Here is a 10,369-nt window from a genome sequence, read left to right on the forward strand (position 1 = left end):
CTGCAGGCCCATCTCAGCAGCACACAGAAACTCTGAAATGCTATCTGAAGAAGCAAGGAGACTAATGATACCTTTAGTCTAACATGGATTCTCAGTATCTGAAGGCAGAGTTTGCGGCATCCTTTTTTTCTTTCTTTCTTTCTTTCAGCTTCTTTCTTTGCTTTCTGGCAGCCTAAATTTGAATGATTATTCCAGAGAACCCACCTTGAAAATGGTTTGAAAAGGTAATCCCATAGCCTATAAGATCTAAGCTTTAGGAAGCTTTGGTGGAAATCATCCTTGATTTTTTTCCATTGATACACTTATTTCTTCTTCTCATAGTTCAGTGGCCCTCTTTTTTGATGTAATCTCTCCCCTAGGTGTGTGCGCCTCCGGGAGATTTTAGGAGGTTTTGAACTTATCTCTCATCTTAATCTTCCAATCAAAATGAGACCTTCTTTTATGTTTCAGAAGATAGCTTTGAAAATCAGCTTCAGAAAGCCAGGGATTTCAGACTTATTGAAAGTGGGTGGATTTATGTAGCTCCATTTTACCAGCAGGGCCAGTCCACGCTGAGCCTGGACCTGTTTCTTTAGCTGTAGGCATCTCCATCTCAGGCTGTATCTTCATTCTTAGCAGTGTTAGTGTGACTTCTCTTTGCACTGCCCCCTGATATGCTCTAAAGTAGGCAGGCAGGGAGACTTCTGGCTACCAACTGTTCAAAAGATTTCTTTCTTGAAAAGCAACTGATTTAAAAAATAGCATAAATGGAGTCACTTCCAAATAGAGTCAGAGTTGCCATCCCAGAGGAACTGCCTAGCACATCCTACTCCTCAAACCTTGGAAATGTAACACTGAGCAAAACAACCTTTGGATTGGGCCTAAAGCAGCATTATATTCCAAACAAGTACAGCACTGAAAATCAAAGACATTCTTTTGAATTAGCATCACTATGTGAGCTTATCTGCATCTATGGAAATCCCTTCCTTAGCTTGTTAACACCCACATATATTCCTTTTTCCTATTCCTACACCTAGGAGAGAGATTACATCAAAAAAGAGGGGCACTGAACCATGAGAAAAAGAAATAGGTGTATCAATGGAAAAAAATCAATGATGGTTTCCCCCTTCCCCATCTCATAAATACACCTTGCCTTCACCTTCTAACCAGAACACTATTTGGGTTTTTGCCTGAATCAGTGCTTTCCTAATAGCTATGCTTTTGGATCTCAAATGCTATTTGCCTTTCACTTTGGCCTTTTATTTTTAGGTTAACACTGTCATATTGACACAGACTAGTAAGCTAGTATAAGCAGAATAGGGAAACTGAGACAGAAAGTTAAGTGAACAAACAGCTTATAGACATCTAGTAAATCGCAAAATCCTATCTTCTATAACCAAGGACACTTAAGAATAAATGGTTTAGCCCAGCCAGTGTGGCTCAGTGGTTGAGTGTTGACCCATAAACCAAGAGGTCACCATATCAATTCCAGGTCAGGGCACATGCCCGGGTTTCCTGCTTGATCCTCAGTGGGGGCATGCAGGAGGCAGCCGATCAATGTTTCTCTATCAGTGTTTGCTGCTCGTAAGTATACACCTTTATCCTCTAAACTCATTCTTATGGTCACTAGCTTTTTAACCTTGGGCAATTTCCTTAGATTCTTCAATCTTGAATTTCCTCATCTATGGTATAATTTTAGGGAAAAATTCTCCATGTAAATTTCTTACTCTTGACATATAGGACAATCATGATGTCACTGATGGCTGGTATTTCCTTGACCTTTAGACTAAGTCTTGTTTTTTCCTAAGTGAGGAATTGGCTTTAGGATGCAAATGGTTCTGAAAAGAGGAGTAACTCACTATCCCACTGAGGGTCAGGAATGGTAGGAGGAAGGGGAAATATGGAGCCACTTAAGCACACTGGTAATCTGAGATTTAGGGCCAGGGCACAACTAAATTCCATCTATCCTCTAAGCTACTTTACTTTTTCCTAGCTTGGTGAAATGTCTCAAAGTCTGTGAAGAAAGACTTTAAGACAAAGAGAAGGTCAGGAAATAACAAGCTGTGGGAATTTGGAAACCTCTCCAGCAAAACACGAAAGTAATGACTTGCTAGTGAAAGAAAGCCACGGGGAATGGGCGCATAGATATTGGTAAGATGGAAAGAACACTTGACCAGGAGACAGAAACCAAGTTCAACTCCACCTTCACCATTTTCTCTCTATTACATAAACTCTGAGCCTTTTCTTAGCTCCCAGTATTCCCATTTGTCCAACGATAGTAAATGTGTCTGTCCTGCCAACCTTTCAAGGGAACTGTGAGGATTGAATGAAAACGAAAATGAAAGTATGTTGAAAAACATTGCTTTTTCTCTGTAAAGATACCCCAAGTCCCCACACCTACTTTCTCTCTTTACTAGTTCTCTTTTCTCTCACCAACAAATTTAACAACTGAAAAAATACCTGTGCCGAAGGTATTTTCTAATGTTAGAGTTTTAGAAAACTAACAAAGCAAACTTCAATCCATTCTCCCATGAATAACTGATGTGAGAAGATATTCAGGAAAAAATTCTTCTCAGATGAATCCTCTCCTAATAGTAGATACATGTGGATATATAAAAATGGAGCACCACCATTAATGTAAAAAGGTAATGCAGCCTAGCCGGTGTGGGTCAGTGGCTGAGCATCGACCAAAGAACCAGGAGGTCATGGCTCCATTCCCGGTCAGGGTATGTGTCATGGTAGCTAGCTTGATCCCCAGTGGGGGGCATATAGGAGACAGCCAACGATGATTTTCTCTCGTCTTTGATGTTTCTCTCTCTCCCTTTCCTTTCTTCTTTGAAATCAATACAAATATATATATATATATATATATATATATATATATATATATATATATATATATATTGCAAAGCCAGTTCAGTGCCTCAATAAAATAATAGCAAGACAGTGAAATTAACATGGCAGCATCCCTCAGTCCACCAACACCTAAGAGACCATTTATTTAGTGCTTGGAAATTTCTCAGAGTCTCCCAGGTGCTTGTTCCTGACAATCATCTTTATCCCTTTGAAGACGTCTCCTTTAGTTGGGTAGTCTCAGACTCTGGGGTCATTTCCAGGATAGCTACTGCCTCTAACCCAGCTTTATGGCAGTTTTGAATAATTAACAGTTCTCAAATTAGTTTCTGTGATCACATTTGCCCTTTCATCTCCAAATGATGCTTTCACTGTAATTTTTAGAAATGAAAAGACTAAAGACAGACTTCAAATGCTCAGTAGTGGCACAGTTGGGGATAATACAAACGCTGAGATGTTATCTATGTATGCCAAAGCCTGTGGCCAGTTGGAATCTGTGGCTGAAATCAAGGACTTTCTGTGCAGCTGCCGGTCTGACATCTTATATGCATGGATATGTGTGCTCATGTGTTGGTGTGTGAGGGTCAGCAAACAAAGTGGTTGAAGGATCTAGAAGAGGTAGACTTCTAAGACCTGCATCTTGCCTCTGCTGACTATCTCATACGAGTACACACAGGCCAGGTGGATTACTGTCTCTTGCTGGCCTTGGCCTTTTAATCTGTAATGCTAAAATGATAAAATCTCTTCTTATATTACAGTCTGTTTGTAAGAATTAGTTAAATAATGTATCATTAGGAGGTATTCTGTAGACGAGTTCCCTGTCAATGACTCTTCAGACACTCAGCAATTAGAAAACCTAGTCAATCTCAGAGACTAGCTTATGTTCTTTCTGTTTCATGAAACACATCTAGCCTTCTTTAACAAAACATTTTTTATCTTATCTCAATTCCCAGGATGCCAATAAATCCTCATTCCTCAGCCCTGAACTACTCTTGCATTCATTTCTATGAGTCTTGTCTCAGTGGAGGAACTCTGAGATTCTTGCAACTAGAGTCAATGTCTTACATGAAAGCTGACAGATTAGGTAAGAGCAGTGGCTTAGAACTCAACAAAAATGTCTAGTTTTCCTAAGAAAGTTGCTTGACTTTTTTAAGCCTCAGCAATTTCTTCTGTAAAATGAGGGTATTAATATTAATAGGTAACTAAAAATTTGGTGTGATTATTAAATAAGACAAAACATCTAAAGCCTTTAGTATGGTTTCTGACAAATAATAAGTACGGAGCAAATTTAGTGATAATTACTTAATGACAGTAGCCAAAAATGTTATAGTGTTATCTATAATGATCTTGAAATACTCGGAAGCCTCAAGTATTATTGGGATCAGTGAAAAAATGTTAGGTTCAAAATCAACACAGAGTTAGTTTTTAGTGTGTTTTAATAAAATTTTGACTTTGTAACTGTTTTAACTTGCATAGACTTTTGATACTTGAGGGTCTTTATTTTTCTCAGAGAACAAACTGGATATTTTGACTATGAACACTCTCATGATGCATGATGTCCTTTTTTTATTTTAGGATAATCCTCTCTTTATCTGAAAAGGGCAAACACAAATTTAGCCTCCCTTTCTGCACTAGATTCTGTTGAGCATGCATAGCCTCTCTCTGCAAAGCCTGTAGCCATTCCATGTGTGTCTTGGTCTTCAGGTCTTGCCAGTGGATCCCAGCATCTACAAAGCTGCCTCCTAATTTGGGTGTAAGAGTTCAGCAGATCCAATGAGGCAGAGCATCACTTTCTGTCTGCTAGGTACTGAGTCCTCTCAATCCTGGGGTTTACATCATGGCAAACTATAATTTTTATAGCAATATCATCAAGTGCCAGGAAGAAGCTTTAATATCTAGGACTTGATTTGAGGTGCAATAAACTTTAAGTCCCCACACAGGTCCTCCCTGAGCATAGAGACAATTTGATACATAGGATGAGTCACAAGGAACGATAATTCATAACGAGTGGGAACCCATTTGCTCCAAGTCCTTCAGTTTCTAAAACTTCCCTTTTCCTCAAGGTCCAGTTTAAATAATTGGAAACCTAAAGGGATGCACTAGAAGAAATCTGTTGTGTCTTCTTCAAAGATTCCTGAGAGGGTCAGGGGAATGGGTTCATTTGTCCTGTGTCAAGCCTGGCTGAAGCTGCCTGACCGCCTCGTGTTGCCATCTCTTGACTGTGACCCTCAGCTCCTGAGTCTGGCTTGATTTGCACCATACGAGGCAACTTTGTCTTTCTTCATTTCCTGAAATTACCACAAATGTTTATGTGGTAAGTATTTATTGAAAAACATAAAGATACTAGAAAGCAACACAAATCAGTGCAAGGAAAAAAACGACAACGAACACATCAAAGTCAATGTCAACACAATTTCTTGAAATTCTCTGACAATGGAATCCCCACCAGCTGAGGCCCATTATGGTCCCTTCTCTTCTCCTTCACCTAGAACCCTATTCTCCTGTGTCTCAAGAGATACAGTGAACTATTCTCAAATTCATGTCACTTTTGTAGGCAGAACATTTTTAGTGTTCTGGTGTTTCATTCTCCCCAGAAATTCCTAGGAAAATATGGAGGATGGTTATGTTTATTACCTTAAGAGAAATATTAAAGGGTTTGTATATGAAATAGCAAAATGAATTCTAACTTTTTTGGTGGTTTATTCTACTACCTTGGTAATTAGAGGAAATTCATCTTTTTTTTTAAATATATTTTATTGATTTTTACAGAGAGGAAGGGAGAGGGATAGAGAGTTAGAAACATCGATGAGAGAAACATCGACCAGCTGCCTCCTGCACGCCCCCTACTGGGGATGTGCCCGCAACCAAGGTACATGCTCTTGACTGGAATCGAACCTGGGACCTTTCAGTCCCCAGGCCAACGCTCTATCCACTGAGCCAAACCGGTTAGGGCAGGAAGTTCATCTTTTAAAAAAAAAATATATATATATATATATATATATATATATATATATATATATATATTGATTTCAGAGAGGAAGAGAAAGGGAGAGAGAGATAGAAACATCAATGATGAGAAAGAAACATTGATCGGCTGCCTTCCTATATGCCCCCTATCGGGGATCAAGCCCACAACCGGGGCATATGCCCTTTGTTAGGTCGGAGAGAGCCCAGGATCAGATACATGCAGACATGTGACGAGATAATGCACTCCCCCTGGCATTTCTGGCAGATCAGCGTGCCAGACACAGATACAGGCTTCTCCCTGAATCCACAACGACTCCCACGCAGATACTGACTCATTCCTGAATACCTGGCTGACCCCTACAGCTGAAACTTCCTCAACTGAATACCTCAGCTCATGTCCCCGCCCCTCACCCAACCGTAGTATAAAAAAGTCCCCCCCCCCCCATTGGCGTGAATCCATGTGCCCTGTCCTTGGGGTAAGTGGGTCTCCCGGGGATGCAGAATAAACCTTTTCCTTTCCTTTCTTTTCTGATTCACTGGACTCTCTATTTCTTGCGCCGCCTCCTGAGCCACCTAACCTAACACCCTTGACTAGAATTGAACCCAGGACCCTTCAGTCCGCAGGCTGACACTCTATTCACTGAGTCAAACTGGCTAGGGACATCTTTTTTTTGTGATACTTTTTTTTATAGTAAATAAGAGGAAGAGCAATCACTGTGGCCAAGGATAATCAGATAAAAATTTAAAAAGGATATAATGTGGCCTTAACCGGAGTCCTGAGCCCTTCACAATGCAAATGAAAAGAGAAGTGATGTGACAATGTGGTGAAGTGCTACACTTCCTTTCTAGCTTCTTTACAATCAGGTGTGGCCTTCGGCTTGAGTTGCGGCCGATGCAATGTAAGGAGACTTAGTGTGCAGTCTCCTTAGGTGTGTATTCTCAAGTGTGTGTTTGTATTCTTTCCCCTCCTGCAGCTGAATGAGTAAGGTGGTGAGGGCTTGAAGGAGACAGAGCACAGGTAGGAAGAGCCTGGATCCCTTAAGGACTGCATGGAACAGAATTTCCTTGTCAATGTACAATGGACACCGCTAACCAGAATGAACTCTGGATCCAACATAATAACAACTTCTATCCCAACAGCACTGTCTGTGTGGTGAAAGTTCCTGAGTGTTATTTCTATGAGATATCTACTTCTATGGCTTCCATAAGAATTCTGATTCTCACCTCTGGGAGTTGATGCACTCCTAAAGTAAGTGTCTGAGACCCTTCAGGCCTGAAAGACTTAAGGTTAATTTGCGGGGACACCTGGTGATAATGAAAATGAGACAGGAGTGGCATAGTCTAGGAAAGATTTGCAGCAGAAAGAAAGACCTTAGGACAGGGAGGATAATGACTGTACCTCAGAATGGCCAGCAGCACAGAATGATGCCCCATTCCTCACCTGAGAACTCCTGATTTTTCATCTAAAACCAGGACCTGAGATTACCACCCAAGAGAGGCAGTGGCAAGTGCCTTTTTGCATATTCAAGAACTCACATGGGGTCTTCTTCATCTCCAAGGGGGCATGTGTGGAGAGTTCCTCTCCAGCACTAGTCCAGTTTTTCTTTATGCACTCTCTCCCCTTTCCTCCAGGCAAGATTTTTACTGCCCCACTCAAGGACCCACCCATGCTGGACCTTGGAGCCAGGCCTCACAGCAATGTTGTCCCTTTTGCTTTTGACTCAGGAAGACTGCCTCGTATGGCTCTGTCAAATTCCCTTGGCCTTGCTCGCTGCTGATTGTGAATTCCAGCTCTGCTACCTCCTCGCTAAGGATCTTACTAGCTAAATGACTTTGCCTCTTTGGCAGCTAATTTCCACAACTTCCCAAAAGGGGATGATAGCTCTACCTACATTATAGGGTTATTATGAACATCCAGTGAAATAATACATGTGAAGTACTTAGCATAGTTCTTGGCACACAGTAAATGTCCCACTAATCTTAACTACTATCAATGAAAAAGGAGCTCTGTAATAAACTGACCAAAAGTAACCTCACAGGATTATCTAATCAGAAAATCCTAACTGGGGTGGGTAGTCATGGCTCAGGTCTACAAAAATGTTTATCTTTGCTTTAAGCAACCCTTGTCCATTGTTCTTTAAAAAAAAAAACACCCCAAAACTATTTTTATTAATTTCAGAGAGGAAGAGAGAGAGAGAGAGAGATAAAAACATCAATGGTGAGAGAGAATCATTGATCAGCTGCCTCCTGCACACCCTCCTATTGAGGATGGAGCCCGCAACCCGGGCATGTGCCCTTGACTGACGCTCTACCCACTGAACCTAACTGGCTAGGGCCTTGTCCATTATTCTTGTTAACATACCTTTGAAATGCTAGAGTAATTCTCTTTTTTAGATCCCCTCGAAGATGTAACTACCCTCAAGGGAGCACAGACTCTTATAAATTATTCTGGACCTTATTTTCTTCCAACTTTGTGTAATCTTCTTTACATTCCTTCAATTCCAGGTGTATAAAAGGAACTGCAAAACTGTCATTCTCTAGAGCCTTTGAGGTCTTATTTCCTGGAATGTCATCAGTTTGGCTCAAATAAACTCAAACAGATTCTCTACAGGTTTGGATGTTTCTTACTTGACACCGTTAATGTTATATGTCTGTTAGCAAATGCTCCACACTTTGCATATATAGCTTACATTAATGGTGATATACAACTAGATTGATGTTTTTAGAGAAAACTCTGAAACCATAAACTTTAGGGGCGGGGGAGGCCGGTGCTCCTGTCTTTCAAACTCTTACACCAATCTCCCAGCTCATAAGCAATTACACATACCTGTGAGGCCTGTCCGATATCCACCCCAACTGCATCATGCAGAAGGGAGGTGAGGGCATGCAGTCTTGTGCCTGTTGAAGTGCCTGAGGATGGCTTACAGCAGTGAAGGAGAACCTATGACACGCGTGTCAGAGGTGACACGCGAACTCATTTTTTTTGGTTGATTTTTCTTTGTTAAATGGCATTTAATTATATAAAATAAATATCAAAAATATAAATCTTTGTTTTACTACGGTTGCAAGTATCAAAAAATTTCTACATGTGACACGGCACCAGAGTCAAGTTAGGGTTTTTCAAAATGCTGACACGCCGAGCTCAAAAGGTTCGCCATCACTGGCTTATAGAAAACGAATCAAACTCATTGAAGTAATTTTTCTCTAAACTTCAACATTTTGGTCCTTTAGTTCCTTGAGTGAGGTAGAAAAAAGTGGCTAATGCTGTAAGCTAATTAATTGCTCTGTGCACAAACACTAATTACCAAGAGATAAAGTTTAATGCTAGCTGCATATGGGATGTTAAGCAGCTAGCTGCTTTTAAAAAGAAAAAAGAAAGAACATTTTTTGGAAAGGAGAATGAAGGGATGAGAGTAATTGGTTTTAAGCTAGGAAAACCTATCAGGATAAAACATACCCCTGTTTCTTACATTTTTGATGAGATTGTAGCATGATTTATGCATCTCATCTTTGCAGCATTATTAGAACTGTGACAAATATCCAGCCAAATACTCTTCATTGTGAATGAAGGTCAAGAGTAAGATAGAAGCTGGGTGTGGAACGTCTATTTTGGCCAAGGCCTTATCTACAGTGTTTGGGCTTCAGCCTTCATCCTGGACTGATCTTCAAATATGAACCTCTCAAACCTGGTTAAGAAATGATTTTCTCATCGTAAATGTTGTTTGACTTTTAATTTAAACACAGTCTCACTCCTAACAGGTACCTAGCATAATTTCAGATGCACAAATCCTTGTTGCATGAATGAATGAAACTAATCAAGTATGGTTATCTCAGTCTGTACCTGAGTCACTGCTGGGGAGAACAGAGCATATATTCTATGAAGGGTCAGAGGTAAATTTCACATAAGAATAAGCCTACATAGTTGCAAAAAAGAAATTGATTGTGTGATATCATTTAAAAATTCTGAATAAGGGTAGCTGGCCAACTGTATGTCTTTAGTACCAACTCTTTCTGTTGACTGAGGTATTACATTTTGATTAAAATTTTATGTCTGGTTAACATAACATTCCCCTTGGGAAATAATGCATGAATATATTCCAGGTATAAATACTTCCATGGGAATAGGCTTACTAGATTCATTCCACATGCCAAGGGACTGAAGAGTGCTTCTGCAGGTGAGACAACAAATAGACCAGGTTTGCTGAAGGAAACATGGTGGATGTCTGTAACTGGAATCTAGGTGGGCAGATTTGAGATAAACCCTGATGGGGGCTTGTAGCAGCTGTAGGGCAGCATGAGGGCACAGAGATCCTGAAGGGGGAAAGGGACTGACTATGAACTGGAGATCAGAACTATGGGAAGAGGTTGCTGACTTCTCAATTACTAATAGCCAGCTGGAATAGACTGTCTTTAGAAGATGGCCAGTCTGCATCTTGTGTCATTGTTTCAGCTACTGACACTAGTGAGAGATGATCTTGCATCAGAACCCCAGCACCAAACAAGTTCTTAGAAATCACCCAATCGCCTCATTTTACAGTCACGGTTAAATAACTTGGACTAAATCATACAT

This window comes from Myotis daubentonii, chromosome 12 (genome assembly GCF_963259705.1).
Source record: "Myotis daubentonii chromosome 12, mMyoDau2.1, whole genome shotgun sequence".
Lineage (NCBI taxonomy): Eukaryota > Metazoa > Chordata > Mammalia > Chiroptera > Vespertilionidae > Myotis > Myotis daubentonii.